At 38.2% G+C, this 15,300-nt stretch overlaps 1 protein-coding gene across 5 annotated transcripts in view; it reads right to left on the bottom strand.

The window, feature by feature from the left end:
- PDLIM5 (PDZ and LIM domain 5) overlaps positions 1-15,300 on the bottom strand; it is a 218,408-nt gene that overhangs the window by 64,863 nt on the left and 138,245 nt on the right. The window lies entirely within an intron of this gene.

Here is a 15,300-nt window from a genome sequence, read left to right as displayed (position 1 = left end):
CACACAATAAGTACTTCACAAACACTTGCTGGGTTTATTATATGTGTATGTAATAAACATTAGCTGGGATCACTAAAGCCTGAGACTAAGTGAGAATGTTTGGAAAAGAAGAAGACACAGCTGTAGATTTAGGTTAAGGAAACAGTCCATATTATCAGGTGAAATCAATCACTCATATCTGCCTCTGACCCACACAGCTTAATTGTCCCAGGATTTTTCAAATGACTTTCTTGGGATTACCTACATAATTGTCAGACATTAATCCCAAGGATTAAATATGACAGGTGAGATGGTGAGATTTTACAAGTGTAGAATCAAACTATTGCTTGCTTTATAATTTTAGGAACCATATGACACGACTAACTTTTATAGGGTTTATTTTCTTCTAAAATCCCTAATATTTTTATATTTGCTTTTGCTAACCTTATCCATCCCCTATCACAAATTCTCTCCCAGAAGAGCAAAATTATTTCGTCTAAACTGCACATAACCATATTAAGTTTCTTGTTCTTTTTTTCTACTACATTTGGTCCATTTTCTGGTTAAGGTATAAGTGAGCCATACCTCTCGACCTCATGATACCCACAAATTTAGGCAGCAAGCTGTAGAAGTCCTCATTCAAGTCCTCGTGCTTTAAAACAATATCTTTTGATTCAATTCCTTCAACTATTATGAATCTAAAAATTTGATAATCATTAACCTCATTAAATTCAGTGGTACCTTAAAAAGCCCTTCTTTCATGACTTGTTAAAATTAACATTTCCCGCAATTTATTGAAAATGTGTTAAGTTGGCTGTGATTTGTTTCTTGAGGTCTTAATTCTGGGTCTTGGCAATTCTGTCCTTTTCTGAGTGCTCACTAGCAAGGCTTTACAAATGTCTCCTAGGACAGGAGGAGTTAAGATGGCGGAGAGGTATGGGGAATGGGATTTCCCTAGTCCCTCAAACCTGGCTGTATTGAGGTCAGCTTGGAACCCCAAGAAATCTATCTGTGGAGGGAGATGGCTTGGTGGCACAGAGGTGCATGTATGCGAATTGGGGAGATAAAACGGCACAGGCACAGAGGGGAGGGATCCTCTTCTGTGGAGAGACAAAAGGGAGAGAAAGAGAAGCTGTGGGTCATGGTATTGAGTTAGGCCAAGGGAAGAACTTCTCCAGACCACGGAATGGGGAATGAGAAATACAGAGAGTTGCAGTCTCTACTTTGCAAACAGCCTTAGGAGCCAAAGATGGGGAGTTTTCAAAAGTGCCTGACTGCCATGTGCGTGTGCCTGTCGGGGAGGGGAGCCACCACCTGGAAGCCAGCCCCTGGGGTACTGTAGTGATCTCAGGGGAGCACTGGGAGAGAACGGTCCCCTCCCTCAAGTACTGTGGGAAGAGGGTTTATTGCCCACACCAAGGGCAGAAGACCCTGCAGGCACCAGCGATATCAGCAGGGTGGAATGGCGCTACTCCAGAACTGGGTCCCGGTGGTGTGCGACTCTTTAAGACATTGTTGTTTGAATCCCAGCCGAGTGCCTAGAAGATGCGGGGGAGACTGTGAAGCAGGGCAAGCCAGCCGCCTGTGCTGCTCTGTGAGGGCTGCCAGAAGAGTGTGGTTTGAGACACCTGGTCTGGGGAGGAGAGACGGGGGTGTTGCCATTTCTCCCCCCATCACCAACATGGTGGCACTTCAGGGAACAGGACAGCAGCCCCCAGTGGAGGCGGGACCTGATTGCACCAAACCCCACCCCTCCGTGCCCAGTAACTGCTTATCTACTGGAGCGGGATTGACACTGAGTGACCCAAAGGCCTCTCCTCCTGACCAGCACAGTCCCAGGCACCAACAGACAACTGTCCTGCAGTTTTGTATGTTAGTCTGCTGTTCTTTTGTTTTCCTTTCTTTCCTTCTCTTTTCTCCTTTTTTTCTTTCTACCCTCTTCATTTTTTCCTTTGGAATCAGGCTCATAGTTTCTGATTTGAGTTTTGGTCAATTCTAATTATATGTGCGTATTTATGTTCTTTCTATCTCTGCTTTGTTTCTTTGTTTAATCAGGCGTTTTCACTCTTATTTTTACACCTTTTCTATATCTCTTTCTTCTTTATTTTCCTTTCTCTCTCTCTGGATTAAGACACATAGTTCCTTTGATCCTCTGCTTCGTCTTTTTGTTTTTGTTTTTGTCCCTTTCATTTCTCTCTTTGTATGGGATCAGGTCCCCTGCCTTTTCCTTTTTTCCTGGGTTACTTCAACAAACAAATCAAAGCACACCTGGTGTGGAAGGCATAAACAATCCACCACTACGAGTAAGGAGAAGCTCTGTACAAGAATGACCAGTGGGACAGAGCAGTCATATACACAACAACAGACTGCACACAACACACTCCAAAAACGCTTCCTGAAGTGCCAGGCCCTCTTTAATAGTGTTCTTAGGTGCAGGACACATAACAAGCTATTAAAACATGTAAAAGACAGAAACTCAGCCAAAATGATGAAATGGAAGAATTCTCCTCAAAAGAAATTCCAGGAAAAAAATGACAGCCAGAGAATTGCTCAAAAGAGACACAAACAATATATCTGAACAAGACTTTGGAATAATAGTCATAAAACTAATAGCTGGGCTTGAAAAAAGCACAGAAGACAACAGAGGATCTGTTGCTGCAGAGATCAAAGACCTAAGAAATAGTCACAACGAATTAAGAAATGCTATAAATGAGATGCAAAATAAACTAGATGCAGTGACAGCAAGGATGAAAGAACCAGAGAAGCGAAATAGGTGAAACAGAAGATAAGATTATGGGAAATGATGAAGCTGAAAAAAAGAGCGAAAGGAAATTACTAGATCACAAGGGGAGCATTACAGACCTAAGTGATACAATAAAACAAAACAATATCCGTATCACAAGAGTTCTAGAAGAAGAAGAGAGAGAAAGGGGCAGAAGGTCTATTTGAAAAAATTATAGCTGAGACATTCCCTAATCTGGGGAAGGAGCCAGGTATCCAAGTCCAAGAGGCACAGAGAATTCCCTTCAAAATCAACAAAAACAGGTCAACACCACAACATATCATAGTGAAACTGGCACACTACAAAGATAGAGAATTCTGAAAGCAGTTGGGACAAATAGCCCTTAACCTACAAGGGTAGACATATAAAGGTAGTAGCAGACCCTTCCACTGAAACCTGGCAGGCCAGAAGGGAATGGCAGGAAATGTTCAATGAGCTGAACAGGAAGAATATGCAGCAAGGCTGTCGTTCAGAATATAAGGAGAGAGAAAAACTTTCTCAGGCCAACAAAAACTAACACAGTTCATGACCACTAAACCAGCCCTGCAAGATATCCTAAGGGGGTCTCTGTGTGTGGAATGCTGCAAAGACTACAAAGGACCAGAGACTAACACAAGAACAAAACCTACAGACAACACAATGACACTAAATCCGTATCTTCGAATAATCACTCTGAACGTAAATGGACTAAATGCTCCACTCAACAGACATAGGGTATCAGAATGGATAAAAAAAACAGGATCCATCTATATGCTGCCTACAAGAGACTCATTTTATACCTGAGGACACCTGCAGATTGAAAGTGAGGGGATGGGGAACCATCTATCATGCTACTGGATGGCAAAAGAAAGCCAGAGTAGCCATACTTGTATCAGACAGATTAGATTTTAAAACAAAGACTGTAACAAAAGATGCAGAAAGGCATTATATCATGATTGAGAGATCTATGCATCAAGAAGAGCTAACAATTGGGGCACCTGGCTAGCTCATTTGCTTAAGCATCTGACTTCGGCTCAGGTCATGATCCCACAGTCTGTGAGTTTGAGTCCCATGTCAGGCTCTGCACTGACAGCTCAGAGCCTGGAGCCTGTTTTGGATTCTGTGTCTCCCTCTCTCTGCCTCTCCCCCACTCATACTCTGTCGCTCTTGCTCTCAGAAATAAATAAAACATTTTAAAAAAGGAAGAGCTAACAATTGTAAATGTTTACACCCACAACATGTAACACCCAAATATATAAATCATTAATAACAAACATAAACGAATGTACAGATAATTGTACCATGATTGTAGGGGACTTTAATATTCTACTTATAGCAATGGACAGATCCTCTAGGTAGAAAATCAGTAAGGGAACAATGGCTCTGAAAGACCTCTTGGACCAGATGGACTTAACAGATATATTCAGAACTTTTCATCCAAAAGCAGCAGAATACACATTCTTCTCGAGTACACATGGAACATTCTCCAAAATAGATCACATACTGGGTCACAAATCAGCCTTCAACAAGTACAAAAGATCGAGATCAGACCATGCATATTTTCAGATCACAATGCTACGGAACTTGAAATCAACCACAAGAAAAAATTTGGAAAGCTCCCAAATACATGGAGGTAAAAGAACATCCCACTAAAGAATGAATGGGTCAGCGAGAAAATTAAAGAAGAAATTAAAAAATATATAGAAGCAAATGAAAATGAATACACGACAGTCCAAACCGTTTGGGATGCAGCAAAGGAAGTCCCAAGAGGAAAACACATTGCAATTCAGGTCTATCTCAAGAAGCAAGAAAGGTCCCAAATACACATCCTAATCTTGCACCTAACGGAGCTATAAAGGCAGCAGCAAAGAAAGCCCAAATCCAGCAGAAAAAGAGAAATAATACAGACTGGAGCAGAAATAAATAATATAGAATCCAAAAAAAAAAAAGAACACATTAATGAATCTAAGAGCTGGTTTCTTCAAAGAATAAACAATATTCATAAACCCCTAGCCAGACTGCCCAAAAAGAAAAGAGAGAGAACCCAAATAGGTATCAAGAATGAAAGAGGAGAGATCACAACAAACACTACAGAAATACAATTATTTGAGAATACTATGAAAAATTATATGTCAACAAACTGGACAATCTGGAAGAAATGGACAAATTCCTAGACACGCTACCAAAACTCTAACAGGAAGAAATAGAAAATTTGAACAGACATATAACCAGTGAAGAAATTGAATTGGTTATCAAATATCTCCTAGCAAATGAGAGTCCTGGGCCAGATGCCTTCCCAGGGGAATTCTACCAGACATTTAATAGTTAATACCTATTCTTCTCCTGTTCCAAAAAACAGAAACAGAAGGAAAGATTCCAGACTCATTCTATAAAGCCAGCATTACCTTGATTCCCAAACCAGACAAAGACCCCACTAAAAAGGAGAATTACAGGCCATTAATCCTGGTGAACATGGATGTAAAATTCTCAAGAAGATACTAGCAAATTGAATTCAACAGTATATTAAAAGAATTATTCACCATGATCAAGTGGAATTCATTGCTGAGCTATAGGGCTGGCTCATTATTTGCAAATCAATCAAGGTGATACATCACACTAATAGAAGAAAGGATAAGAACCATATGATCCTGTCAATAGATGCAGAAAAAGCATTTGATAAAATACAGCATCCTTTCTTAATAAAAACTCTAAAGAAAGTCGGGATAGAAGGAACATATCTTAACGTCATAAAAGCCATATATGAAAGACCACAACTAATAATCACCCTCAATGGGGAAAAACTGAGAGCTTTCTCCCTCAGATCAGGAACACTACAGGGATCTCCACTCTCACCACTGCTGTTTAACATAGTATTGGAAGTCCTAGCCTCAGCAATTAGACAACAAAACAAAATAAAAGGCATCCAAATTAGCAAAGAAGAAGTCAAACTTTCACTCTTCACAGAGGACATGATACTGTACATGGAAAACCTGAAAGACTCCACCAAAAAACTGCCCGAGTGGATACATGAATTTAGCAAAGTCGCAGGATAAAAAAATCAATGCACAGAAATTGGTTGCATTTCTATACACCAAATAATGAAGTAGCAGAAAGAGGTATCAAGGAATCAATCCCATTTACAATTGCACCAAGAACCATAAAATACCTAGGAATAAACCTAACCAAAGAGATAAAAGATCTGAACGCTGAAAACTATAGAAAGCTTATGAAAGAAATTGAAGAAGACACAAAGAAATGGAAAAACATTCCATGCTCATGGATCAGAGGAACAAATAATATTAAAATGTTGATACTACCCAAAGCAATCTACACATTCAATGCAATCCTAATCAAAATAGCACCAGCATTCTTCCCAGAGCTAGAAGAAAAGACCCTGAATGGCCAAAGTATGTTGAAAAAGAAAATCAAAGCTGGAGGCATCACAATCCCGGACTTTAGCCTATATTACAAAGCTACAATCATCAAGGCAGTATGGTACTGGCACAAAACCAGACACATAGACCAATGGAATAGAACAGAGAACCCAGAAATGGACCCAAAAATATATGGCGAACTAATCTCTGACAAAGCAGAAAAGAACATCCATTGGGAAAAAAGTCTCTTTTGCAAATGGTCCTGGGAGAACTGGACAGCAACATGCAGAAGAATGAAATTGGACCACTTTTCTCACAGCATACACAAAAATAAATTCAAAATGGATGAAAGACTAACTGTGAGACAGGAAACCATCAAAATCCTACAGGAGAAAAAGGCAGCAACCTCTCTGACCTCGACTGCAGCAGCTTGTAACTCAACACAAATCTGAAGGCAAGGGAAACAAAAGTAAAAATGTACTGGGGAACATCTGGGTGGCTCAGTTGATTGAGTGTCTGACTTCAGCTCAGGTCATGATCTCACAGTTCATGGGTTCAAGCCCTGTGTTGGACTCTGTGCTGACAGCTCAGAGCCTGGAGCCTGCTTAAGATTCTGTGTCTCCCTCTCTCTCTGCCCCTCCCCCACTCACACTCTGTCTCTCTGTCTCTCTCAAAAATAAATTAACATTAAAAAAGAAAAAAAAGAACTATTGGGACCTACTGAAATAAAAAAACTTCTGCACAGCAAAGGAAACAATTAATAAAACTAAAAGGGAACCGACAGAATGGGAGAAGATATTTGCAAACGACATATTGGATAAAGGGTTAGTATTAAAAATCTATAAAGAACAAACTCAACACACAAAAAACAAATAATCCAGTGAAGAAATGGGCAGAGGACGTGAATAGACACTTTTCCAAAGATGACACCCAGCTGCCAGACAGACACATGAAAAGATGCTCAACATCTTCATCATCAGGGAAATACAAATCAAAACCACATTGAGATACCACCTCACAGTGGTCATAGTACCTAAAATTAACAACTCAGGAAACAACAGTGAAGAAAGAGGAACCCTCTTGCACTGTTGGTGGAAATGCAAACTGGTGCAGCCACTCTGGAAAAACAGTATGGAGTTTCCTCAAAAAATTAAAAATAGAATTTACCCTATGACCAGGCAATTGCACTACTAGGAATTTATCCAAAGGACACCGGAGTTCTACTGATCCAAAGTGGCACATGCACCTCAATGTTTATAGCAGCGCTATCAACAATAGCCAAATTATGCAAAGGTCCAAACATCTATCCGCTGATGAATGGATAAAGATGAGGTGGTATATATACACAATGGAAAGCTACTCAGTGATGAAAAAGAATGAAATCTTGCCATTTGCAACAACGCGGATGGAACTGGGGGTATTATGCTAAGTGAAGTAAGTCAGTCAGGGAAAGACAGATACCCTATGATTTCACGCATATGTGGGATTTGGAAACTTAACAAATGACCACAGGGGAAGGGAAGGAAAAATAAGGTACAAACAGAGAGGGAGACAAACCATAAGAGACTCTTAAAAACAAGAACAGAGGGTTGATGGGGATGGGGAATAGGGATGATGGGCATTGAGAAGGGTACTTGTTGGGATAAGCACTGGGTATTGTACGTAAGTGAGGAATCTTGAGAATCTAAAAAAAAAAAAGCCTCCCAGATTTTTTTCCACGTGACCTCAAGTTCAAACTAGTTTATAGTTCCGAAGTTTTTATCTTTTTTGAAAATCAGTACTACATTTACCTGTTCAAGTCTTCTATTTTCTTTCCTACTCTCCAGGACTTATTTTTATGCATATAGCATTACTCAGCAAATCTCATCTGTAAGTTGTCTCAATACTTGAGTGATAAATCATTGAGAAAAACAAGACTACCAAGAGCTCACCTAGAATCCCTTTCCTTTTTTTTAATGTTATTTATTTTGAGAGACAGAAAGAGAGAGCAGGGGAGGGGGAGAGAGAAGAGAGAGAGAATTCCAAGCAGGCTCCGTGCTGTCAGTGCAGAGCCCAACATGGGGCTCGAACTCACGAACCGTTAAGATCATGACCTGAGCAGAAATCAAGAGTTGGATGCTCAACCAACTGAACTACCCATATGCCTCTAGAATCCCTTACTACCTGAAACTTTAATTCCCTCCGGAATGTAAATAAACCTAAACTTTTTTTCAGTATTTATCTCTGATTTTTGTTTGCTTGTTTGTATCTTTTGACAATGGGCATTTGTTAATTTACAGAAACCCTAGAAAACATCACTTTTTTATCTCTTGAATTAATGTCTGGCTGTTTTAAATTTATATTTAAATAATTTATTTCTACTTCTATTTATACTGTATTTATATTTAAGTGGTATTTGTGTGTGTGAATGTACATTTTCTTAACATGCATGAGGTACTGTTTCACTATCTCTGCTAATAGATTTACCGATTTTCATAAGAAACCTTAGATTCCATTGTGGTAAACAAAGGATAACTTTGTGGCAAGTTTGTTTAAAAGCGTTACTTCTCATGGCACCTGGGTAGTTCAGTCAGTTAAGTGTCTGGCTCTTGAGGCTCAAGTCTTGGTTTCATGGTTCATGAAACTGAGCCCCTCGTCAGGTTCTGTGCCAGCTGACACCACAGAGCATGCTTGGGATTCCCTCTCTCTCTCTCTCTCTGTCTCTCTGCCTCTCCCCCACTTATTCTCTCTCTCTCTCTCTCTCTCTCTCTCTCTCTCTGTCTCAAAGTAAATAAAAACATTTAATACAAAAATAAATAAAAGCTTTACTTCTCATTAATATCTTTCAGAAATTCATTCTCAATAGTTTTTAAAAACTTTTTTAATGTTCATTTATTTTTGAGAGAGACAGAGAGACAGAACGTGAGTGGGGGAAGGGCAGTGAGAGAGGGAGATACAGAATATGAAGCAGGCTCCAGGTTCTGAGCTGTCAGCACAGAGCCCAATGAGGAGCTCGAACTCGTGAACTACAAGATCATGACCTGAGCTGAAGTCAGACGCTTAACTGACTGAACCACCCAAGCACCCCTGTCAACAGTTTTTTCTTATGAATTACTAGGATATTGGGAAAAAGAATAAAGTACATGAAAAGACAAAATAAATATGTACCTCTAACTCAAAAAATTGCACAGATTTCATCTTAGTTTTAACACGCTCTATTCAAAGAAATAAATACAGACTCTTCATGAGTAATTAATTAGGTGTGACTGGAAGATGAATACCTATCACAAAGTTGGCCAAGCAGCAGCATTCAACATACACCTGTTCGTAGTCATAAAATAGAGAAAAATGAAAGGAGAGACATAGTTGAGACTGCTTTTAAGATTTAATTTGAAATCAGAGCTCTTTAATTTGACTAAGAAATGGAAAATTAAGATGTCTAAATATCCATACCTATATTTTATACATTATGTTATACATTATTTCAATTTTCTTTTATAAAATCATACTATCATAAAAAATACAACTTCACGTAAGGATAGAAAAATGTGGTCTTCTGGATCTTTCAACATGACTAAAATATGTAAAATTGAATAGCGACCAAGGATAGACAATTAAGCCTTCCATCATGGATGAAGACAGCCTATTATCAAAGTATCAAATTAATTTAAGTTGTGTCATTTTTTGAAATTAAAAAGTAAACTGCAGGAGGAGCCTTCAATAGTACTGACTTTTAGTCGAGAACTTACGTTCCTTTTACTTTCGAGTTTAATTCAATAAAATAATTTTGTTGTATAATTTCCCTCTCTAAAAGTGAAGCAGAAAGATTTATCCAAATAGCATTGTTAGAGAAGTACTGGAGGGCTGATAAAACTTCTAAGGAACTTAATGCATTCAATTCTACCCAGAATGTAAATAAACCACAACTTTTTCAGTATTTACCTCTGGATTTGGATGATTTTTGTTTGCTCATTTATATCCTTCAACAATGAACATATGGACTATGAAAGAATTTTTGTGTATTACAAATACTCATTTTTATTTCTTTAAAAACTTTATAAGTGGTAGTCTTCCCAAATTATTTTTGGAAAACGTACACAAGTATTTCCATAATTAAACAGAGAAATAAACAATTTGTGTGTGAAAATACATAGAGTAGACAGAAACTATTGTTTCTTGCTTCAGTGATCTTAAAGTACCAGTCTCACAAGGAACTGAAGTGTAGTAATTACTTATATTCAATAGGTGGCGACCTTTACATTATACAGCAATCACCAAACCAGCATTTGCATAGGACAGTATAATCCACCAGTAGAAAATGAAGAGAGAAATTACAAATGTTCCATATTTTGCAATAGACAAAAATTAGTGTTTGGTTATATACTCATTTTTTTAAACCTATGGACTATTTTCTAGGTTGATGAACATACTTTGCAGTAAAGTATATGATGGTCTCAGCTAAAAGATTTTATCTGGCTGTTATTATTTTTATTTTCTAAAATTAGACTGTTGTGGAAGCCTTTGCGTTGTGTATTTTTGAGCAAATCCACCTGTTAATTCTTACACTTCATAAAAATATGCGGGAATATGAGAACTAGGGAATGATTCCCGATTTCTTTGCATAGGTTATGAAGAATAATAGTATTAGATAATTTACTGAAACGACATGTGTCTTAAAAAGGATATGTAACAGAGGGGCCTGGGTGGTTCAGTCAGTTAAGCATCTGACCCTTGGTTTCTTTCGGCTCAGGTCATGATGTCAGGGTTCGTGGGTTGGAGCCCCGCATGAGCCTCTATGATGACAGTGAGGAACCTGCCTGGGATTCTCTCTCTCTCCCTCTCACTCTACCCCTCCTCTGCTCGCACTCTCTCTCTCTCTCAAAAATGAATAAACCTTGGGGGAGGGGGGGAGGATATGTTACAGGAGTCCAGTATATTTGTGAAAGAGCAACTGAAGGAAGACAAGGCTCAGGTCAGCAAACTGTTTCTTCACTAATCTAGTTTATGTGGGTTACAGGAACATCTGTGCACAAACTAAAATTTTTTAAAAACCTGCTGTAAAAAGAGTATGTTTGGAAATAATTATGAATTTTTTTGCTATATTTTCAACGAATGTACAAAGATAGGTTTCTATCCAAGAAGTAACTTAATATCTGTTCTGATGACCTTTAGCTAGAAAGCATATGGATATGACTTAGTGCTATGGGACAGCTTATACATAACAGGATTCTCCCCCTAGTACTGTTTCAGCTTTGTGAAATGTAACCAGTGACTGGAGTTTGGACTATTTTCCTTCCAAAGGGAGAGGCAGTTACTCCTCCCTCCTCTGAGTCTCTGAAAATTAGAAATCTATATCACACATTATTCTTAACCATAATATATGAAAAATCAGAACCTACCATCACTTAAGCAAGGGAGATAAAAGAATGGTAAAAGTATGTGTTGATCATGATAATTTTATACATCTTTCTGCTAACTAAAATGCTGTTTTTTATTTCTTTTTATAGACCTATATAAGCATGAACATCTTAAAACTACTTATTAGATAAATATTTTACTATATAGTAGAAACCAAAAAAATGGGGAGATCAAGAAAATCACCCTTTAACTTAAGATAAACTGTATGGTGCCTGACACAATGATGTATTTTAGGTATATATGTTTTTTTAAAGTTATCTTCCAATGAAATTTTCTATGGCCTCCCATAATTCTCTACTATGGTAAGCCACATATTATTAAGAGTTTTCCATTTATTAATATGTTGCTAATAACAGAGCTGATGCTTCTTTTCAGTTGATGTTGTAGACTAGACTCTCAACTTCAAACTTCTTCATTTCCTTAGGAATGATAAAATTCTGTCTATTGGTTTTTCCAGTCAGAGGACTAAGCATTTCATATATGCATTTCTAAAATGAGTCATGTATTGTCTTATCACAGGAGTCACTGAACTATTCATGCTGAAACAGATCAAAAACACAAAGGAAGAGGGATTAAGACACAAATGTTCATTTAAATTTAAAAAGTACCTTCCACAACATTTATCAAACAGATAACACCAGGGGGAAAGCATCAACTCTCGCCAATCAGACTGCCCAAGGTAGAATTCTTTCAAACAATTTAGTTTTGATTCCACTTTACCTACAATACAGATATTAATGTCTTGATTTTTTATAAAAATCTGATTTGTATTCAGTTAAAAGTTATGTATACCACGCTCTTAACGATTTCCCTAAAATTCAAGAATTAGGAAATTGGAGAATATGCATTTATGTTAGGAACCATTCGTTAGTGCTAACTTGTGCCAAATATGGTGGGGACACTGTAACTCTTGTGTTCAAAGAGCTCATATTCCAGTTAGGTATACAGGGCATGGAGACAAACAGCTGTTACCCAAAACAGAAAAAGAGACACTACAACAGAGATAACAACAATCCTTCAAACCACATCCAAGTCAGTGACCCTACTTAAGAATAACCTTTTTTTTAAGATGCTAATCTGTCAAATCAGTATTAGTATAGAAATGCAGCTGGTATGTATTATGGACTGAATTGTTCCCCCCCTCCCAAATTTGTATGTTGAAGCCCTAACCCTCCATTGTGACAGTAGTTTGATACAGGGCCTTTAAGAAGGTACTTAAGGTTAAAGGAGTTCTTAACACTGGGGTCCTAATCCGAGAAGACTAGTATCGTTATTGAAAGAGGAGACACCAGAGCTCTCTCTCTGTGTGTCCACAGAAAAAAGGCCATGTGAGGACACCGTGAGAAGGTGGTCACCTGCAAGCCAGACAGAAGAGCCTCACCAGAAATCTACCCTGGTGGCACCTTCGTCTTGGACTTCTAATTTCTAAAATTGTTAGAAAATAAATTTCTGTCATTTAAGTTACCTACTCTGTGCTATCTTGTTGTGGCAGCCTGAGCTAATCCAGTATATTTCTAACTTAAGAATTAATTTGCCAGACATGAATCTTACAATCCTAACACCTACTTTCAAATTGCATTTGTATATTTTCTGTATTTGTATACTTATATATTTATATTTATATATACATTTTTGTTAAATATCTATTTATATATTGAATGTATAGATCTTACTTACACAGTCACAGTTACATCTAGAAAGATATACCATGCCTACCGGAATGACTTTTCCTTCCAATTTTTATTATTATACTAAGACTCTTGTCTTCAAAGAGCTCGTAGTCTAGCTGAAGATTTCTGACACACAGACAAATACCCGTAATACAAATTAGGAACGGAGTGGTAGAAATTAAAGAGTATATTACTTCAGAAAGAAGATTACTGTCACTATGGAGAGTGGAGGTGGTACACTGTGGGTGAGTTTGTGTGGCTGGAGTTATAGGAAGGAATAAGAAAATCTTGGGAGAGCGAGGAATTGCCCTCAGCCCGGTCATTCTCACTGGCACACCACAGGCATTTGGGGAAGGACCACACTTCATTCGGTGAAATTATTCAGAGCATTACACAGTTTAGCATCCTCAGTCCCCCACTAGCATCCTCCTGATCTTGGAAGATCTGTACTATCCCCCTACACGTTCCCAAAGGCAACTCAGCAGGAATATCTCCCTCAGGAGAAAACAGAAGGTAAACTTTTAAGGGTGTGAAGAAAAGAGCAGAGGTATTCAAATAAAATGTATTAAGTAATTGATTATTAAATGGCTAATATATTTTATTCTAAAATGTTACACATGGAAAATTATAATATACAAAATTGTTATTTTATTAAGTGTTGCTTGCCAGTTACAAGAGTTTATTACATTTACTCAGAGTTCATCCTAACTTTCTACTTTGAAGCTTTTCATTGATTCATATACCCTTGACTATATTTGATGTCTAAATAGCCTCACCTATTCATTATTTCCAGAATGCTTCTGATCACCAAATAAACATCCTTCACTCAAGGCAAAGAAATTTACCCTGGTTTTTTTTGTTGTTGTTATTTATTTTGAGAGAGAGCATGCACAAGCTGGGGGAGGGGCAGAGAGAGAGAGAGTCCCAAGCAGGCTCCATGTTGTCAGTGCAGAGAGCCCGATGTGAGCCTCTATTCCATGAACCCTGAGATCATGACTTGAGCTGAAATCGAGTCAGACACTTAACCGACTGAGCCACCCAGTCGCCCCAATGTATCTCTTTTTGATTTCCATACACCTTGCAGGCTGCCCTAACCTGATCTTTCACTTTAATGATTTCCCTAAATGCTGTTTGTGATCTGGGTTGAAAATTCAAGGGATTAGAAGCAACAAAGACAGAAAGAATGAAGGGAAGATGAGAATAAGAAGTGAGAAGAACCCATGCAAGTCAGGTCCAAATTGGTATTTGCAATCTAGAATGACCCTTCCAGGTTGTCCCTACCTGGGCTGAAACGACCAGGCTTTTCACTCCCCCCATTCCTTCCAGGCAGCTCACTGCATGTATGCAGCTCATGAAGCTGTGGCTTTGGACGAAGGGGCATCTGCAGCTGAGGTGACATGTGAAGGGGCTGATGAATGAAGGCTGTCTGCCCCCCGCCCCACACACACACGGACACACACAGACACACACAGACACACACACACACACACACACACACACAGCGTTCTCTCCAGACAGAAATGTTACAGATATGAAAGAAATAATATTTAGTATGAGCAAATAAAGCAATATGCGTCATAAAAAGCAATATGCATTTATAAATGCTAAATAAAAGGAGTACTGAATGTTGATATCTGATTACATTGGATCTCTCCTCCCCAAACTAATATGCTAGGGAAAATTTCCTACTAGCAGCTGCTGAACACATAAGATAATTGATCTAAAATAGAGAAAAATGTGTTACCTGCCTTGCTTGTTAAAACACAACTACCTTGAGAATATTTATAGCACTGACAAAGCTATGATTAGTAGCTTCATCTTCCCTAAAAAGAATGATTGCTACGATTACAAGTTTCCTAGTATGTATTTATAGAACCAAATAATTTATTAAACCAAGTTTTTGGTCTTAAAGCAACAGATTTGGGAACAGATAGTCTTATAATAGGATACATTAACTCCATCTCTAGTTATATTGAAATTTTTTCATAGGAAAGGCACGGCACTGTGAATATTATGACTCAAGCTTACTCATCTCAACTAAGAATGAATTAAATTCGATAGAGTAAAAACCTGAAAGAACGTACATGCATGGAATTCTAGGTTGCCATTTTTAGAATAG

This window comes from Panthera uncia, chromosome B1, assembly GCF_023721935.1.
Source record: "Panthera uncia isolate 11264 chromosome B1, Puncia_PCG_1.0, whole genome shotgun sequence".
In the NCBI taxonomy this organism is placed as follows: domain Eukaryota; kingdom Metazoa; phylum Chordata; class Mammalia; order Carnivora; family Felidae; genus Panthera; species Panthera uncia.
Note: the sequence above shows the minus strand (reverse complement) of the source record. Positions and strands in the feature narration are given on the sequence as shown.